This window comes from Otolemur garnettii, unplaced genomic scaffold (assembly GCF_000181295.1).
Source record: "Otolemur garnettii isolate 467f Iridium unplaced genomic scaffold, OtoGar3 scaffold00077, whole genome shotgun sequence".
Classification (NCBI taxonomy): Eukaryota; Metazoa; Chordata; class Mammalia; order Primates; family Galagidae; genus Otolemur; species Otolemur garnettii.
Window position 1 is genome coordinate 7,915,943 of NW_003852472.1, and position 17,161 is coordinate 7,933,103.

The 17,161-nt window shown below is 47.1% G+C and overlaps 1 protein-coding gene across 3 annotated transcripts in view; it reads right to left on the reverse strand.

Moving 5' to 3' along the window:
- The window catches only part of CALN1 (calneuron 1), a 501,474-nt gene that overhangs the window by 407,831 nt on the left and 76,482 nt on the right, over positions 1-17,161 (reverse strand). The window contains exon 1 of one of the 3 annotated variants that reach the window (XM_003794211.1): positions 9,947-10,231. The exons of the other annotated variants lie outside the window; for them this stretch is intronic. The gene's annotated coding sequence lies outside the window, so the exon portion shown is untranslated. Of the gene's footprint in view, positions 1-9,946; positions 10,232-17,161 lie in introns of those variants that run through there. 3 annotated transcript variants of the gene reach the window in all.

The following is a 17,161-nucleotide window of genomic DNA, read 5'->3' on the forward strand; positions in this document are numbered from 1 at the left end:
ACAGTGCAGTCCATCACCCAGCATCCCTGCAGAGGTATCAGGGTACACCAAGAGGCAAGGTCAGAGATTGTCACAATGCGTGAAAACGTTCTGTGGCAGTTCTCTCCAGACCCTCCTTTAATTAAATGATTCCACTAGAACTACAGAGGCAGCCTAGCCTAGTTCGATAAGAGCCTGGTGCCTTAAGTTGAGTCAAACTTCCCTACTCATTTGCTGTGTGACCTTCAACAAGGCACTTGACTTCTCTGTGGTTAGAGAGACTCATCTATAAAAATGTTGCTGAAATGATCAAATAAATGAGTGAAGGTACGTGAAGTGCTTGAAAAGGAGGACTTATATAACCATTAGCTATAATTACACTATCTCAATCTTTCTGCTAACTTTCACGTGTCCCCCTAAGTCTTCTCTGATTTAAAGGTTTGATACACACACCCTGAGAAAGGTCTGTCTATGTCCCCGAGGTTCACACTTCCTGTCTTCATCTCAAGTCAGTCTACAAAACTCAAATACCTGGGCAGGGAACCTTCCCTGTCAACAGTGACATACTGAAACAGGTGCCTTAAGTTGAAAAGGCAGGAAGAAAGGATCCAACAAAATACAATGTATTAGTCATCCCAGGCTGAACACACCACGGCTGCTGCGTGATAAATGTCAAGAACATCAATTAAGAGCTACACTTAGAAGTGTAGCACATTCACCACGACACTGAGAAACTTAGATGCTGCGAGTGTTGTTTCGACGGCAGGAGAAAATATTTTGGGTGCAAATGGTGAATGCAATTATTTTGCATGAAGTAAGGCAGCCTGCATCAGCATTCCACCTGGAAAGATGCTACGGAACATCTGTCAAGGTGTCAAATGCAACCACAGAAGCAAAGAACTTCGTCAAGCTCCTGCGTAGTTAACTAAAGTTGATGGGGTGTCTGGAGAGAGAGGGGATGGAATAATTAACACTGACATCTCTCGATTCACAGGTCCCTTAAACGTGACTGTACCCACAGCCCTTCTGGAAGTCTCTGGTTCCAGAGATTCTTGTACCTCACCCCTGAGAGCAGAGTGGGGTGTCTTCTCCCCACGTCTCCTCCTATTACACATGTCCTCCTGAGCAGCTCTGCCCTGAAGACCTACAACTCTGGACTAATTTTTCTGGGTCTAGCTTCCTCCACTATTAAACTAAGTGATTTAGATGATTCATAAGGTCCCTTCCAGCTCTCTGAGCCCCTGATTCTCACTCTATAAATCAGGTCTTTTCACCAGGGACAAGAGAATATGATGGCTCTTGAAGGATAAGACATTTATATTCTACACTTAGTAGATGTAACATCTACTAAAATGCACCATAGGTGTGGTCCCACCAGAAAATGCAGTGAAGGCTATGTTAACCAGTTTCATGAAAGTATTTCAAATTGTATAGAAAACCGGCACATTGTACCCCATGACTGCATTAATGTACACAGCTATGATTTAATGAAAAAAAAAAAAGTAAGTTTCACCCTGAAGACTGGTTCTAAAAGTGACCCTCTAAAGAGGACTCAGAGGCTGCTTCTGAGGTAGGAGGGTGGGATGTCCTGGCACCTTGCTCTCTAATCCTGCACCGAATGAGCCCCATCTGCCAGGAATCTCAGGAAAAGGCAGTAGTTCTGGAAGCCCTCCACGTGAAGTCAGGAAAATGCATCTCTTAACCACGCAGCCCCTGAAGCTTGTTAGGAACGCCTGCTTGCCGACCTGATGCTTACAGTCTGCAGTTTAACAAGATCCCCAGGTGAGCTGAAGGCACGTCCTTTTGAGAAATGCTGTTCCGGGGCCCTGGGTCTCAAAGTCCCATCCCCAGGCCCACCACTGGTAGGATGTGGCTACAGTGTTGTAACTTTTTAAAAGTCTCCCCAGGAGGTTGTAATGTGCCCCCAAGTTTGAAAACCACTGAACTAAAATCTCCACTTCAGATTCTAGCGTTCAAATCCAAGGCCAGCTGACTTCCCTCTGTTAAAGTCTGGACCACCTGTACCCATCCTTTCCCAAGGCTACATCAAGGTCATCCCCTCTGGACTTCTCATTTATGATGGGCTCCCTAATCCCAGTCAGTGCCTGCCTCCTGTAGGTGCTGTCCCTTTGGAGACTACCCCTTGCTAGCCCCCTTCTTTCCCTGGGAGTGGAAACCAAACCGTCAGCTCTGGCCTTCTCTCTTCCTCTTTCTGTCCCTCTCTTTCTCTCCTTTGCAATTAGGTGTTTCTTCCCTGTTTTTGAGGGCTCCAGTGGGTTCTGGGCTGGGTTTTTGAAAGCTGGATAGAAGCATTTATCTCTTTGGATGTCAAAAATTAGAGAACTTCAGTAATTATTTAAAGATAATACAGAAGCCAAGTCAGAAGCCAGCAGTACTTGGAACCTACTAGAGCTCAGAAGCAGAGTAGCCTCTATGCAATTAACTGGAAGACTGGGTCTTGGCAGGAAAAGAGAAACAGCAGCCTCAGCTGAGGACAGACGATCTGTCTGTGACCGGCTACCACTAAGTAACTTAGGAAGGGAAGGGACAACCCACAAAACAGGCTTGAAAATGCAATACCCTCGCAGAGAACGCTCTGCAACTCCACATCTGGGAGTCTGCCCAAGTGAAAAGTGATGTAAGTACTTAAAGTGATTTAACAAACGCAGATCCTGATCTTTCTTGCAGAAAGTCTGCTTGTCTTGGGAGGCACAGAGAAGACAGAGATTTGAGCTACTGGGTCACCTACCTCTGGAGCAAAACCACCTGGGTTTCCATCCACCAACTACAAACTTGTGACCTTGGGAAAGTGCCTGAACCTTGTTGCATCTTTGGTTCTTCATCTGTAAAACGGAGGAAACACGAGTAGCCAGAGTGGCGATGATGCCTGGTCAGTACTGTGTAATTTCGCTACCATTATTTGTCACTTCCTACTGGATTCAGAACGTGTGTTTATGTGTATGTGTGTAAAACGAATCAGCAGCCACAGATCAGAATAAAAAACAGAGCCACTGGTTTTTCTAAACCAGCATTAGGAATGCTGGAGGCTGAAATGCTCCATCCATGTGCAGTACAGATGTTTTGAGCCTTTCTTACCAAGCTATAAAAATGTTTACACAGTAATTAGGCCTGTTATCAGTACACAAACAGATTACACTTTACTGAATGAATGAACAGCTCAAACACCCTCCCATTTTTCATCAGGTTCAGAGTGCTTTCCTAATTCTTGGGTTTACTAAAATAAATTTGGTTTCTAATAACACAGAGCCACCGCTGAGTGTAGGGGAAAGCATGCTGGGGTGGGGAATGGGCCCTGTTTCACAGAACACGTGCCATGTAATCTCCTCATTTTTTCCCATGTATGAAACGGGGCTGACCAAGGATTCTGCTCCCCCTTAATTTTGTGTTCTCGTCCTTTATAATCATTCTCTTCTAAACACATGTTCATTCTTCTCTTCACCAAGAAAGGATGAGTTTGATTAAGGTAATGAATAGGAAAGATAGGAGTAAGTCTGAACTGCATTGTGAGAGTCCACTCCATCCAACACCATTTGGTTACATTAAAGTTTGTGGCACTGAGTTTGTGGCATTGAGTTTGTGGCAGTGAATTCCCCCGAACTGAGACTGGACGATGAGACCAGGAGGCAGACTTTGCTCCACGTGGAGATCGGCTCTTCCAAAATATATCAATGGCTCTACCAGATCACTGAATCTTTTTCTTTGCCTGTTTTCAAAGGATAATATTCTGTTGTGATAAATATGTCACCAAAATAATTAGCTAAGCCACCTAATTTGCACTTCTAAGTTTTCACATTGTCTAACTTTTGTTAATGAAAAAAGCTCAAGTGATTTGTAATCATGATACAAATTTTTGGGTTCCAATAGCAATAATGTTTAAATGTTCAGAAATGAGCTTTTAATGAATATTTAATTGCTCTATTCTTCATAAGTATAAATTATGCTTTCCGTAAACACTCTGAATACTAAAAAGGGAAGATTCATTTTCTCCCAGCTAACTTAGATGTTGAAGTTTCCTAATAACTTGTTTCAAGGGGAGAAAGGTCATCTCGGTTTCAAGATCTACAGGAAGGAATTTGGAGAGTAATTTGGAGGTCGGGTAACTTGTTACAGCAAAATCCCATATTCAGTGACATTTAGATGTAGGTATTCGAAATGCATAGGGGAAAAATCCAACAATATACGTACTTGAAATGTTCCTGGTCTTGGGAATGAGAGTGCAGAGAGGTGCTTTCATTTTTTATGTAACATTTCTGTATTGCTTTTAATTTCTTTTTCTTAAAGAATGTTTACTTTTGTAACTGAAACATGTCTTAAATTAAACAGAGCCACCCATTGGACATTTGGGGCAAAATGAACCTCTTGTATGACTCAACCAGGACCACAGATTTTTAACATTAAGGTTTCAGAAATAAAGTGGTAGGGGAAAAAAATGTTCAGGAGATAGATTCTCTCCACACTCCGTTCAGGACATCTGTGATCATCACTGCACTGCAAAACAAATCTTTTCCAATTATAAAAGAAATGTGTGCTCATGTGCAAAAATAAAAATAAAAATCCTAATGCCAACACCTTTGGACAAGCAATGTTAACATTTTTGGTCCATTTCTTTTCATTGTTCTTCTGTACTGTGTTTTTTAAACAGAACTGAAATCATACTGTAATTGCAGTGTTGTCTGTATCCACATTTAATTGGTACATTAGAAATCACTAAATTAAGGTCACCAAAGCATTTTCTCTCCATCTGTTACTGTTAAACACTACATTTTATTTTACAAGTTAGTGGATAAAGATTTACGTTATTGTACTAAGGTGGTGCACACAGAATGCCTAGCTGCTAGGGTGAGCTTCGGAAAAGACAAATTAAATCATGTCACTCACCTGTTTAAAACCTTCCAGCTGCTTCCATCAAACTTAATATCTGAACTCAAATCCAAACTCCACACAGTGATCCCACATGAACTCGCCCTTACTTCTCTGGACTCATCTCCTGTCACACCAGCCTTCTTCCTTTTTCACTAACGTGCCCAGCTCATTCTGACCTCAGGACCTTTGCACTGGCTGTTCCCACTGCCTAAAATTTCTTCTCCAAATCTTCCCCCAGTTTATCCTTTCAGTCATTTCAGTGTTGGCTTAAATACAGCTCCTCAGTAAGACCTTTTCTGTCCATCTGAAGTAACCCCCTCATCTGTCTCAATTATATCCTGTCATTTTATTTCTATATTTTTATTGTGTCTTACATCACTAGAATATGAGAAAAATGTCTCTAAGTCACCATTTTCCCCAGTACCTGAACCAGAGCTACTCAAAATATATTAGCTGGATGAATGAAAATGTTTCTAGGTGTCCAGATCTGTGGAGCGTGAGATAAAGTAACCTACTTAAAGAGGTCTTACAGCCACACAGCCCCTTCCTAAGACTTTCTAAAATAGGTTGTCACCTTCTGCTACAGTCTGGTCATGGAGAGCTGCCCATGGCCCTGCCAGTGGGAAAACACACCGATTATGTAGTGTTGGCGAGACTCTAATTTCTTCCCCACCCTGCTCCCTAAACCAGAAACCCAATGGTGACACTATACTTGTCCCTTTCTCCTATTCCTACACAAATTAACAAGTCCTGTCGATCTTCCCTCCTGTAGAGGACATGCCCAACATCTATGTCACCGTCTTTTGGCAAGGTCATTTCAGTTTCCTTTCGGAAAATGACCTCTCCCCATCTAGATGACCTTTGCAGAGCTATGCCATTCAGATATGTCCTCTGAGCATTTTGAAAGCAGCAGAATAATACAATAATAATAATAATAATAATGGAAATAGTTGGAGATCATTTACTTCCCTAGCATCACCTGAGAGAGACCATACGGCAATTCCTGCCTGCTCCAAGTCTGTCTCTTCAAGCATGCCCTCCATCCTGTGAGTTTCCATCATTACTGCTAATATATTCTCTACTTTGGTTTAACTGTTAGCCAGAGTTAGTTTCTGTTGCTTGCAACCCGAGAACCCTAACTGGCAATTCCCCTAAATGCTTGTTGAACCCATTCCTCCTTCTCCATACTCCCCACAATGGTCTCCTCACACCTGCTTGGGGCCTCTCCTTGCTAGTATCCACACCTATGGTCTCTCACTGTCAAATCCATTCTCCACACAGTCCCCAGCCAAATCTCACCATGCCACCCACTCCCTCATGGAGAAATGCTGAGCCCCTGGTCCTGACCAAAGGGACCCACCTATCATTCCAGTCTCTTCTCTTGTCTCTCTCTGTCTCAACCTTGAACTCCAAACTACCAGCAGCTTCCCATGTGCTTTCTGACCTCTCAGCTCTTGCCCACCTTCTCCTCTGCACTGGAAAACCCATTCAAAACTAGCCTCTTCCTAACTATCCTCTAAACTCATCCTTGACACCACGGCCAACTTAGCCTAACTACCTTCCATCTCTGCTCACAAATGTGCAGCCCTAACACACCGTCTGCCCTTCCCACCAATCTGTGAATTTTTTGAGGACGGGGACTGTGTCATCCTCATTCTTCTATCGGTACTGCATAATAGTCCCTGAATAAATTTTTGTTAGGTGTTAAGTGATTAAAAACATAATTCACTTTGCAAACCCCAGGTTCAAGGTGTCACAATTGTGTTTTCGTTTTCCTCCTTTCTAGCCACGTTCAGAGTTACCCTCAAATTGAGCATTCTGAGGAATCAGCCAATGCTCTGCTCAACTTAAAGGATGGGATCAGTGCTTAAGAGTCAGGACTGACATTGTTTTAACAAGCATCAGGGGCTATTGCTGGTTGCACTGCCTAATAGTTAGCAATCGTCAAAAGACAGTTCAGACCCTCTGACTATATTAGCTTAAGCCTGAAGTGAAGGGCAAAGCTGCTACCTATCTCACATCAATGTGGGCACAGAGCAGGAACACTGGGAAAGGGAATCCTATCATCAAACCAGTCTGCACTCACACCTACACATGGCCCCAGGGCGGGGTTTTGGTATGGAGTTCTGCCTCCTCCCCAGACCAACTTCACAAGTCACAGCCTTTCTGTGCCTGAGTTTCCTCGTCAGGAATGAGGAAGGAGAAAGTGAGCCTAGCTTCAGTCAGCAAACAGAGACAGGGTACCCGCTACGTGTCTGACTCCACTAACAGGGCACGGCAAGTGAAAGATTACTAAGGTTACTAAAACACATTTCATATCACAAGGGAGCAGTGTGGAAAGAGCACTGCACGTAGAATCGGAAACCTCAGCTTCTTAGAATCAAATCATAACCCTGCCTCTGGCCTACAAGCTGCAAAGCCTCAAGAGTCACTGAACTTCCCTTAGCATCAGTTTCAGAAGATGAAAAACGAGGATTACACAAGCTGACATGTGTGATAGGGTCTGGCACAAAAGTAGGGTCTCAGACATCTAGATTAGATAAAGAGGGTCTTCAAAGGCCTTTGCATCCCAAAGTACATTCAGGAGACTTGCTCTCATAATAAGAACTAGTGCCCCCTTCTGACACTCAGCAAGCACTGCACGAGCTGTCAAATAGGAGAGCAGTAAGGACACCACTGCAGACGGCAACAGGCTTAAGGGCCAACTCACAAGCGACCCTCTAGGCCAGCCACCAACAGCAAGCACAATGTCCCCGCAAAGGCCACTTGCTATGGAAAAGAAATTTATAAATGGGAGCACAACCCTTCCCAATATTTAAGGACTGATCAGAAGCCTCCCATTGGGGAAATAAATGTTAAACTCAACAAAGAGCAGCTGTCACACATACCCCCCTATCCCAGTACTCACCCCAACCCCTTTCAGAGGAAAGGGTGTCATGTATCCTCAGCAGATCTTGCCCATCAGTTTCTCAACAGATCCAGCTGAATTAAATTATTTTCTTTCTCAAAAGCCCTAATCCTGCACCATCGCTGAAGGGCCTGGTTACTGGCAGTAGTTACTTTCAGAGTTCAGAGAAAGGTGACATTTGGGTGAACAATTCTAAGAGGATTTAGCTCTCCCTCAATCAAATATCCTAGGGATAGGATTTCCAAAGACTTTTGTTTTCATTACTTCACTTGGATACACACAGTAACTAACTTCAGTGTTGGAAACCAGCTTCTGGGTAAACGGAGCTGTTCTTCAGCAGCTGCTGCCATGAAAAGCCCCCTCGGAGGCAGTGAACTCAGAGCACAGAGCCACTTGACTGGGCTTCCACCAGGCCAGGCCAGGCACTCTGGAAACACAGTGCAGAGGCTTCCTCCCGGCATTCAGCACACCGATTGCCTAAAGAACTAGCAAAGTTAGGCTGCTCCTGGACCCCAAAGGGTTCCCAAACTGGGTGTGGTGACAGAGAGGTCTGAAATGCCACTAGACTTCAAAGCCTCATACACATAGGCAGCAAATAAAAAATCAGAACCTATCCCACAACAATGAAATAAAAGCCACCACCAAGCCCAGGAAGACAGCTGGAGTCCACTTCTTTGAAAGACAAGTCTAGCCTCAAGACAATTTCACACCAAATGTCTTTAAAATCTTTTCCAAAGCTTGGATGCCTGAATTGAAAAATACTTTATCTTTCCTATGGAAAGTCAGCAGTTAAAGCAGCAGAACATGGAAATGCTACTAGTACGTGAGTTCTTATATGTGCACAAATGTTTCCTACGTCTGGACCCACACAGGGCAGAAACCTCCCCATTCTGGGAAAGTCATCTCAACTGTCTTGCCGAGGCTGCTCTGGGTCACTCCAGAATGTAGGTATTATCACCACTAAACAGATTTCACAGCCTCACACAACCGGCACTAAGCTGCTATTCCCTGAGCCCAGGATAATCATTTTTTCTTTTTCTTTCTTTTTTTTTTTTTTCTGCAAACAGCCTCAGGGCCCGGGGATGGCGCCCCAGTCTTGACACCCAAGGAACTGCAGGTGCCGTTTAACCCGGAGCTAAGGGCTTCAACCCAAATAGGAGGGAGCTTTCCGCACACACGCCTTTACCAAGGGCCGAGAGCAGTGGGAAACCACGCCGGGGCGAGGGCCGGCAAGCACGTGCGTGGCCCGCGACTAGGAGCTGAGCCCATGTGCCCGTGCCCTTCCGTGCACACTCCGCACCCCTAGCACGTCGGGGTGGGGCGCCCACCTTCCTGCTTGCCCTCGCCCCGGCCCCCGCCCCGAGGCCAGCCCAGAACTACCTGCTGCTGCCTAGGCACCCTCGGGCCAAGTCTCAGGAAGTTCACTCCCCGTCGAGCAAGTCCGGGGAAGCTGGGCAACCGGGTAAATTCAGCCCTCCTGGGAAAGACGGACCCCATCCCTGCCCCGGCGCTGGACCCAGCATCCTGCTTGGACTCCAGGGGGCAGGTCCCAGGGGGGCTGCGGGAGGCTTCCCCAGTTACCCCTTGTGCCCCAGGGCCCGTGAACCCATGGCGGGTGGCAGCTAGGAGTGAGCGCCCAGGAGGGCGAGCAACCCGCGCTGGGGGCTGAAGGTGGAGGAAACCCTGCCTCCCACCTTCCCCTATCGCCATGACTCCGGCTTCCCGGAGACCTGGATGCCGCCGGATGCCGCCGGGCGCTCCCACCTGAGCTGCGATGCGGCTCCCAATCCCCTGCCCTCCCTGCCCACCGTACGGTCGCCCGAGGTCGGGGGCGCGCAGTCCGGTAGCCAGGGTCGCCGGGGTCTCGGCGAGCAGCTCCCAGCCTGCAACCCGCACAGTTCCGGGACACCCTTCTCCAGACCCACGCCCCCGGGCGGGCGGCCACCAGCGAGCCCAGAACAGGGGGAGGTGGCACACGCGGCCCCAAGCCCGCCGGGTGGGTGCCCCGTGCCGGGGACAACAGGTACAGGAAGGGAGGCGTTGTCGGCCGCTCGCCCGCCTACTCCGGACACCTGGGCCAGCAGCAGCCGAGAGTCGGGCACCGTGCAGAAGGGGCGAGGATGCGGGGAAGAAGCGCAGCGAGCGAGCGGGCAGGCGGGCAGCGGCGGCACTCACCTCTCGCTGGGCCGGGGCCCCGGAGCCCGGCTGCCTAGGCGCCTCCGCGCGGCGCGGGGGGCTTCCTCCGAGGCCCGCAGGGAGGGGGCGGCGCGGAATGGAGGCGCCGAGCGGGCAGCGCTCAGCCTCTCGCTCACACCCCCAGCCGGTAGCCGCGTCCCCGCTCCGGCATCCTCGCTGCCGCCGGCTCCCTCGGCGCCCCCGGGCCGCTCCCCACGCGCGCGCTGGGGTCGGCGCGAGCCCCTCGTCGGCTCGGAGCGCGATCTGGGCGCGTGCCTCCCTGTCCTTGTCCTCTGCTCCCGTCTGGGGACGCGTGCCCCGCACCCCCGGCACCGCGCGCCGCTCTACCCCTCCCGCGCCCGCTGGCCGCGCGGGCTTAGCCCATGTGCGCGGCAGCCTCGCTGCGCCCCGGAGCCTAGTGGCCGAGGCCCCGCCGGAGTTGCGCGCCCCAGAAACTCCATGCAGCTCCGGCCTCCTCCCCGGCTCCTCCCCAGCGGGCCCCCCGGGGCCGTGCGGCCGCCCGCAACACCCCTCCCGCTCTGCCCCCGCCCGCGTCAGGAGCCCAGCTTCAGGGCTCGCCTCGGCCGCCGGCGCCCCGGCTGCTCCGAGGGTCGGGGCGCCCCCACCCCCACCCTTGCGCCTCCCCAATGGCTCCCTCGGTTTCCAGGCAGCGCAACCTGAGGAACGCCTCGGCGCGCGCGCACTCACACTCGCGCGCACACACACACGCACTGCACACACAGGCAGACACGCGGGGGGCGAGCTGGAGCTTGGCAGTCGGTGCTCCTTCCTTTCCTCCTCAAAGAAGCTGCCCACGTTAACTCCAGCAAACTGCTGCTCCTTGGTATTGGGCAACTCACCCAAGCAGCCCCCACCTTAACTACTCATCCCAGGTGCCCACACCCTAGGGCCACAGGGACACCAGCGACCAGGGATACAGCGGGGGCTGAGGTGGAGGGACCCGTGCCCAAAACTGCGGAGAAAAAGGTTTCCGCGTGACTACCCTTGTCCCCATCAAGAGAGGCACAACTGCTGCGGGGCACCCCCTCCCCGCCGCCAACCTCTGATCCCACACCCCTGGAGCCTGAAAACACGGGGCGTGGCCCCCACTTCTCCCAAGGTCACCGAATAGATTTGATGAGGGCGAGAGGGCGCTTAGACACAGGTGTCAGCTAGAAATCTTGCATACTGCAGCCTACCCTGGCACTGACCTTTGCTGAGTCCATACCCCGACAGACCCCTTTTCTCCCTGGCCTTCCAGTGGTTCTCAACCTTCCTAATGCCACGACCCTTTAATACGGTTTCTCATGTTGTGGTGACCCCCAATCATAAAATTATTTTCCTTGTTACTCATAACAGTAATTTTGCTACTGTTACGACTCATAATGTAAATATCTGATATGCAGGAGACCCCCAAAGGGGTGGTGACCCACAGGTTGAGAATCGCTGCATGCCTCAAGGGCAACGTATTTGTTTCAAGTCTCCATTAACCATTTCCCGTCCCCACCTGCCTGCTTCCCTTCGTGCCCAGAACCTGACGGAATACAGACTATGGTACAACCGTAGGTTTGTGTTGACAAGAAAAAGAATTAAAACACCAAGATCGGTCTCAGACTGTCCCATCACAGAGTCAGACACCTGCCAGTCCCTTTCTGGTACTCCCAAGGGTGCGCCAAGGGAGAAGGAACAACCCACTGGCTGGAACGGGCTAGGTTTTCCATATGGTACCCTCCTTCCCTGGGTCCCCCAGTTTCTTGCCCTTCTAGGTGGCAGAAGGACCGCTCACCGGTCAGATGGCTCCAATTCCCAGAATCAAAGAAATGTTCTATGTGAAGAGTCTCACACCAATCAGGAACAAAGCAGGCAATGCTGCTACAAACCTCTCATCCAAACAACTGAGCAATCACCTCTCTGCTGACTGGTGCAGTTGCCAAGGGAGTTTGGGCATTTTCCCTGCTAGCCAGCAGCATGTAAAGGTCCCCTCTGGGTCTGTGCCTTCGGCTTATAGTCTGGGCGTGGGTTCTGAGTCTCTGAAGCACTCGTGGTAGGTACCACACCTTCAGCATTTTGCATTTATTACCCTGCTTTATTACTGTATTCCCTTATGTGGGCCATAATCTCCAAATGTCTGATAACCTTCTTGATCCACTTGCTGAATTTATATACCTAGTACACAGATGTGCATAGAAGGTGTTTCCAGAGGTTTCCATAAAAGGGTCCCAGGCAGATGAATAGAGTTGGTGGGATCTCTGTATGATCATTTCCTCTGATCTCTCAGTTTGAATGAAAACTACATCTTCTACCCATCTATTACCTCTGTAAGCAATTGACAACTGGGTCACCAAAGCCCCCTGCACATGTGTACACACACATGGAGTTCCTGGTAAAATGCAAAGGTCACCCACGTTACCAGTGTGGGACTCATCTGGTCAAAGCTCTCATTCCTTCCTCGCTCACTGCCTGTGTGAATTCAGGAAGGAGGTTTGTTCTCTCTGAATACCACCATCCTTATCAGCAAAATAGGCCTGATTATAGTATGTACCCTATGAGGCTGCTGTAAGGATTAAATGTGATCGTGTGAAATAGCAGTTCCAATTCCAAGCATAAAGTAAGCTTTCAACAAACATTGGCTCTTATCATTAGTAAGTAGTTAACATATTAAAGAGATTACCTTGGAGAGGGAAATCAAGGCTCTTTTCCCCAAGATACCAAGCTTGAAGGACCTCAAGAACAAGATAAGCAGGATGGCAGGCTTCAGTGATTATGCCTAATCTAGTTTGTGATCCTCACCAGCTGTGACCACTGTGAGACTTCCAGGATAAGCAAGTTGCAGACTTGTGGTCTCTGCTACTCTTGCTCCAACTTTTATTCGGTATATATGGTCAATATAGATGTATGTGTGCGTGTGTCAGCTCCTTCCTATGAAAATGACAATTACGGAATGGAGGCTAAAGTCAACATAGAACAAAATGAATGGGAGATACTACCCTTCACGGGCAGTTGGGGCTGCATTTGGCATAAGTTTTCTCTCTAACCTGGAACAAGATAGCCCCTCACCTCGCAGGAAGCAGCTAGGAGGAGACTTTAACTTCCTTCTATCACCTTGCCTGGACCTTTGGGACTCAGAGTGACACAAATCAAACACCTAGACAATTGCTACCTTACCAGCGCTCATCATTTTCTGAAGTGGCCAAAGGCCCTCCCTCCTCTGCCTCTTCCCTCCTATCATCTCTCCTTTTGTTTTACTGCCAATAAATACATTTACTTCATGTGCCCAAAACAGCCAACGGTAGAGGGTGATGAAAGAAAAGGATCCCTTTTACTCTGAATTGAAATAGGCAGAAATAGAGAAAATCATCTGGGTAAGTATATGCTGGAGGGGAAAGTGTTCTGTATATTCCATCGCAGCGTGGAAGGTAGGATGCATTGGATTCTTTACAACACACATGCTCTACTTTGTGGCTGGAGGGTTTAGAGTGGCTTGTTTTATGGCAACAGATAACCAGAACGAAATGTGTCATCTGGAAGCAGAGGGCTACTGTAGCAGAAACTTAAAACGCTGGCTTTGGAATTGGGCAGTGGGCAAAAGCTTTCAAGTGACTTGAAAGACTGTTGATGAAAGTTGCAAGAGCCTCCAGACGATCGTTGGAGAAAACATGAAGAATGTGGAGAAAACTTATCCGAAGCTGGAGAGAGGAGGACCAGGGTCACGTCCTGGCATAACCGTTAGCAAAATTGCTGCCTGCAGTAACGTAGCAAATGGAAAGGATACCTAACGAACGCATGGATCTGACTCGGGCAATTTCCAAGTACAAAATAGAAAATGCCAGCTGAATTTTTCTAGATGCCTATGATGAAAGATAAACAGAGAGAGATTAATTAGAGAAGAAGCTATTCTGGGTTCTTTTTAGTGAAACAGACAGGAAATAGGAAGGAACCAGGACTTGCTGGGTTAGAAGGACCACTGTTTCTCATTGTGGTATTTCTAGGCAAAAACTTTCAAGTCCAGAGAAGTAAATTCTGGTCTCTGGGTAAAGATTAAGTCAAGGATGCACCAGGCACAGTGGCTCACGTCTGTAATCCTAGCACTCTGGGAGGCCGAGGCAGGTGGATTGCCTGAGCTCAGGCATTAGAGACCAGTCTGAGCAAGAGACCCCATTTCTACTAAAAATAGAAAAATTAACCAGGCATTGTGGTGGGTGCCTGTAGTCCCCACCCCTCAGGAGGCTGAGGCAAAAGGATCACTTGACCGCAGGGGTTTGAGGTAGCTGTGAGCTATAACGCCATGGCACTCTAAACAGGGCAACAGAGTGAACCTCTGGCTCAAAAAAAGAAAAAAAAATGGGGTCATATAATCACTTAGCAAAGCCTCAGACATATTTAAGGACACACCTAAAAAGGCATCTAAGTATCTTAATGACATTGGACCTTAGAAGCTTTCTAGGCTAAAGAGAGAGACCTGCCTGTTCTCTAAGGGATTTTTAAGTGTGGCTTTTGTTCAATGGATGGATAATAATTTGAATCACAGTGTTTTTAAACTTTGAACAGCCTTCAGTGTTTTTAAAGTTTGAACATAAAAGGGATGAATCCGTACAAAATGAAAGGAGGACTTTGAATCCTTGACCCTTTATGGGGGAAAAACAGGCTGCAAACATGAATTATCTCTCATGGAAAAGGGAGAATGGGCTCAATGTGGAACCAGGGGCCCAAAAGGTGAAGCCAAGAGAATCATTCCCAAGAAGGAGAACTGACCCCTAATTAAGAAACTGATGACATGCCCCTTGCTAGATTTCAGAATTGCTATGAACCAGTGACTGCTACGGGAAATACCCCCTATAAATGGCTCTCTGCCTCGCTGGTATACATTGGGTGCTCAAAGGGAAAAAAATAAAAAAGAAGAGATAACTTGTTTCTCGAGTTAACGGATCTTCAGAGCAAAAAGAACTTCACCCAGGGAAGCCCATCCCCTGTCTGAATCTACTTTAAATGATGTGACCCAAGACCTCAAATCTGAAATGATGCCACACTGAAATGAGACTTTTTGAGGTTTAGGGATATTAGTGGATATTTCTCATATTGGAAGAAAGTAAATAATTCTTTGCCAAAGCTGAATTTTTTACCATGGTGAGTTAAAGATGGTCATGAAATCTTTAACAGTCTTCTCATTGAGATTTGTGGGTCTACAGCTTCCTACCCTTGAATCGAGGCAGGACCCATGACTTCTTTAATAGATAAAGAAGTCATTTTGTGCAAGCTTCCAGGCCTAGGACTTAAGAAACTTCCATTTCCTGTTTTTTTAAACACTCTCTTAGAGCCTTGAGTCACCATGCGAGAAGTCCAATTACCCCAAAGTCACCATGCTATAAGGAGCCCGAGCTAGCTACATGAGAAGTTGTATGAAAGGAGGAAGGGAATAAAATAGAGATGGGGGAGAGAAAGAGGGGGGGGAGGGAGGAAGGAGAAGGGAGGAGGAGGGAGAGGGAAGAGGTGGAGAGAGAGTTGTATCTGCCCTGTCCAAAGCTATTCCAGCCCCTGCTGTGACAGTCTTCCCAGCAGAAGCCTCAGATATTGTAGAACAGAAATAAGCCATCCCCACCATTCTCCCCCTGAATTCCCAACCCACAGAACTAGAAGAAGTAGTAGTAATAAATTGTTGTTTTACATCGTTTAGTTTTGGCGTGATTTGTGATGCGGCAATAAATAACCACAACGATTTACTAACTTGGAAAATTGTCAAAAAAAAAAAATACTGTGAAGTGGGAAAAGCTAATTGCAAAACAACATGTGTGACACTTTTAAAAAAGAAAACTGGTCCATGAATTCCATATACACACAATGTATTTGCACGGAATATAATTTGAATGTTGTCTGTTAACTGACTAACTCTGGAAAAGCAGTTTGAGTAGACATCAACTTTTTAAGATGTTTACTGAATGGATGTTCTTCAATAAACATGTTTAATATTGGCTTCATTTTTTAAAATGAGAAAAAAGTTTTCCAGTAATTTGGCTTCAAAGCAATACATATGTAGTACTTCCAAAAAGAGCAACACAGTCACTGCCTTATAAAAACAACTAAGGGTTTACTCTGTTGCAAGAAGAAGAGATTATAATGACACACAGTGAAGAAAAATTTAGACGAGAAAGAAACAAGTTATCAACAAAGAAAAACATAAGGTTGGCATTTCAGGAGTATGTACACCACTAGGTAACAGAAAGAAAATGAGCCGATGAACTCAGAGAGGGAAATGGTCTCATCTAGGGTTTACATACTCAGTTAAGATGTCGCCATATATAAAAGTAAGAGAAAAATGTTTCCTAATGAAATGGATCATTAAGTAACAGATGGCTTTTTTAACTTTTTCTGAAATAAAATATTCAAAAACACACATTGGCAAGCAATAAAGATGGAATCAAAATTAAGAACTCAAGAATGGGGCCAAGAGCCCAAAGAGAAGAGAATGGCATTGGTGGGAATTGAACATTCTCTGTCACCTTTACATTAGCTGATTTGCAAGTAGCATTGAGTCAAAATGCTGAAAGGAAGTAATGTCTAATAGGTTTTGAGAGCATTGCACACATAGAAAGAAGACAGGTGCTACCAAGACAGCCAGTATTTGAGAGATTAAAATCCTAAGGAAAAGAAACCTTCAAAAAGTGGAAGAATCAGCCAGGCACGGTGGCTCATGCCTACAATCCCAGAACTCTGAGGGGCTGAGACAGGTGGATTGCTTGAGCTCAGGAGTTCAAGACCAACTGGAGCAAGAGTGAGACCCCATCTCTACTAAAACATAGAAAAATTAGCAGAGCCTGTAGTCCCAGCTACTCAGGAAGCTGAGGCAAGAGGATTGCTGGAGCCCAAGTGCTGAGGTAGCTGTGAGCTATGACACCAGACCACTATACAAGGGTAACAGAGTAAGCCTTTGTTTAAAAATAAAAAATAAAAAAACTACTAAAAGAAAAGTGGAAGAAGCCTCATTCTGATCCACTTTCCCCAAAAGGTCTTTGCCTTTTTCAAAGCTGCCCAGGCTGAAAGGTAAAGAAAAGACACCAAGCAACAGCCAAGAAGCTAAAAAGTGAAAGGGAATTCTCTGGAATCTCATAATGGCAACTGGATGAAACCTGGAGTCAGAACCTACCAAGGAGGTGGGGTGCTGATAAACACTCCAGGGTTTCAGCTGAAGCCCTTGAAAAACTGTATGCATGGCTCGGCGCC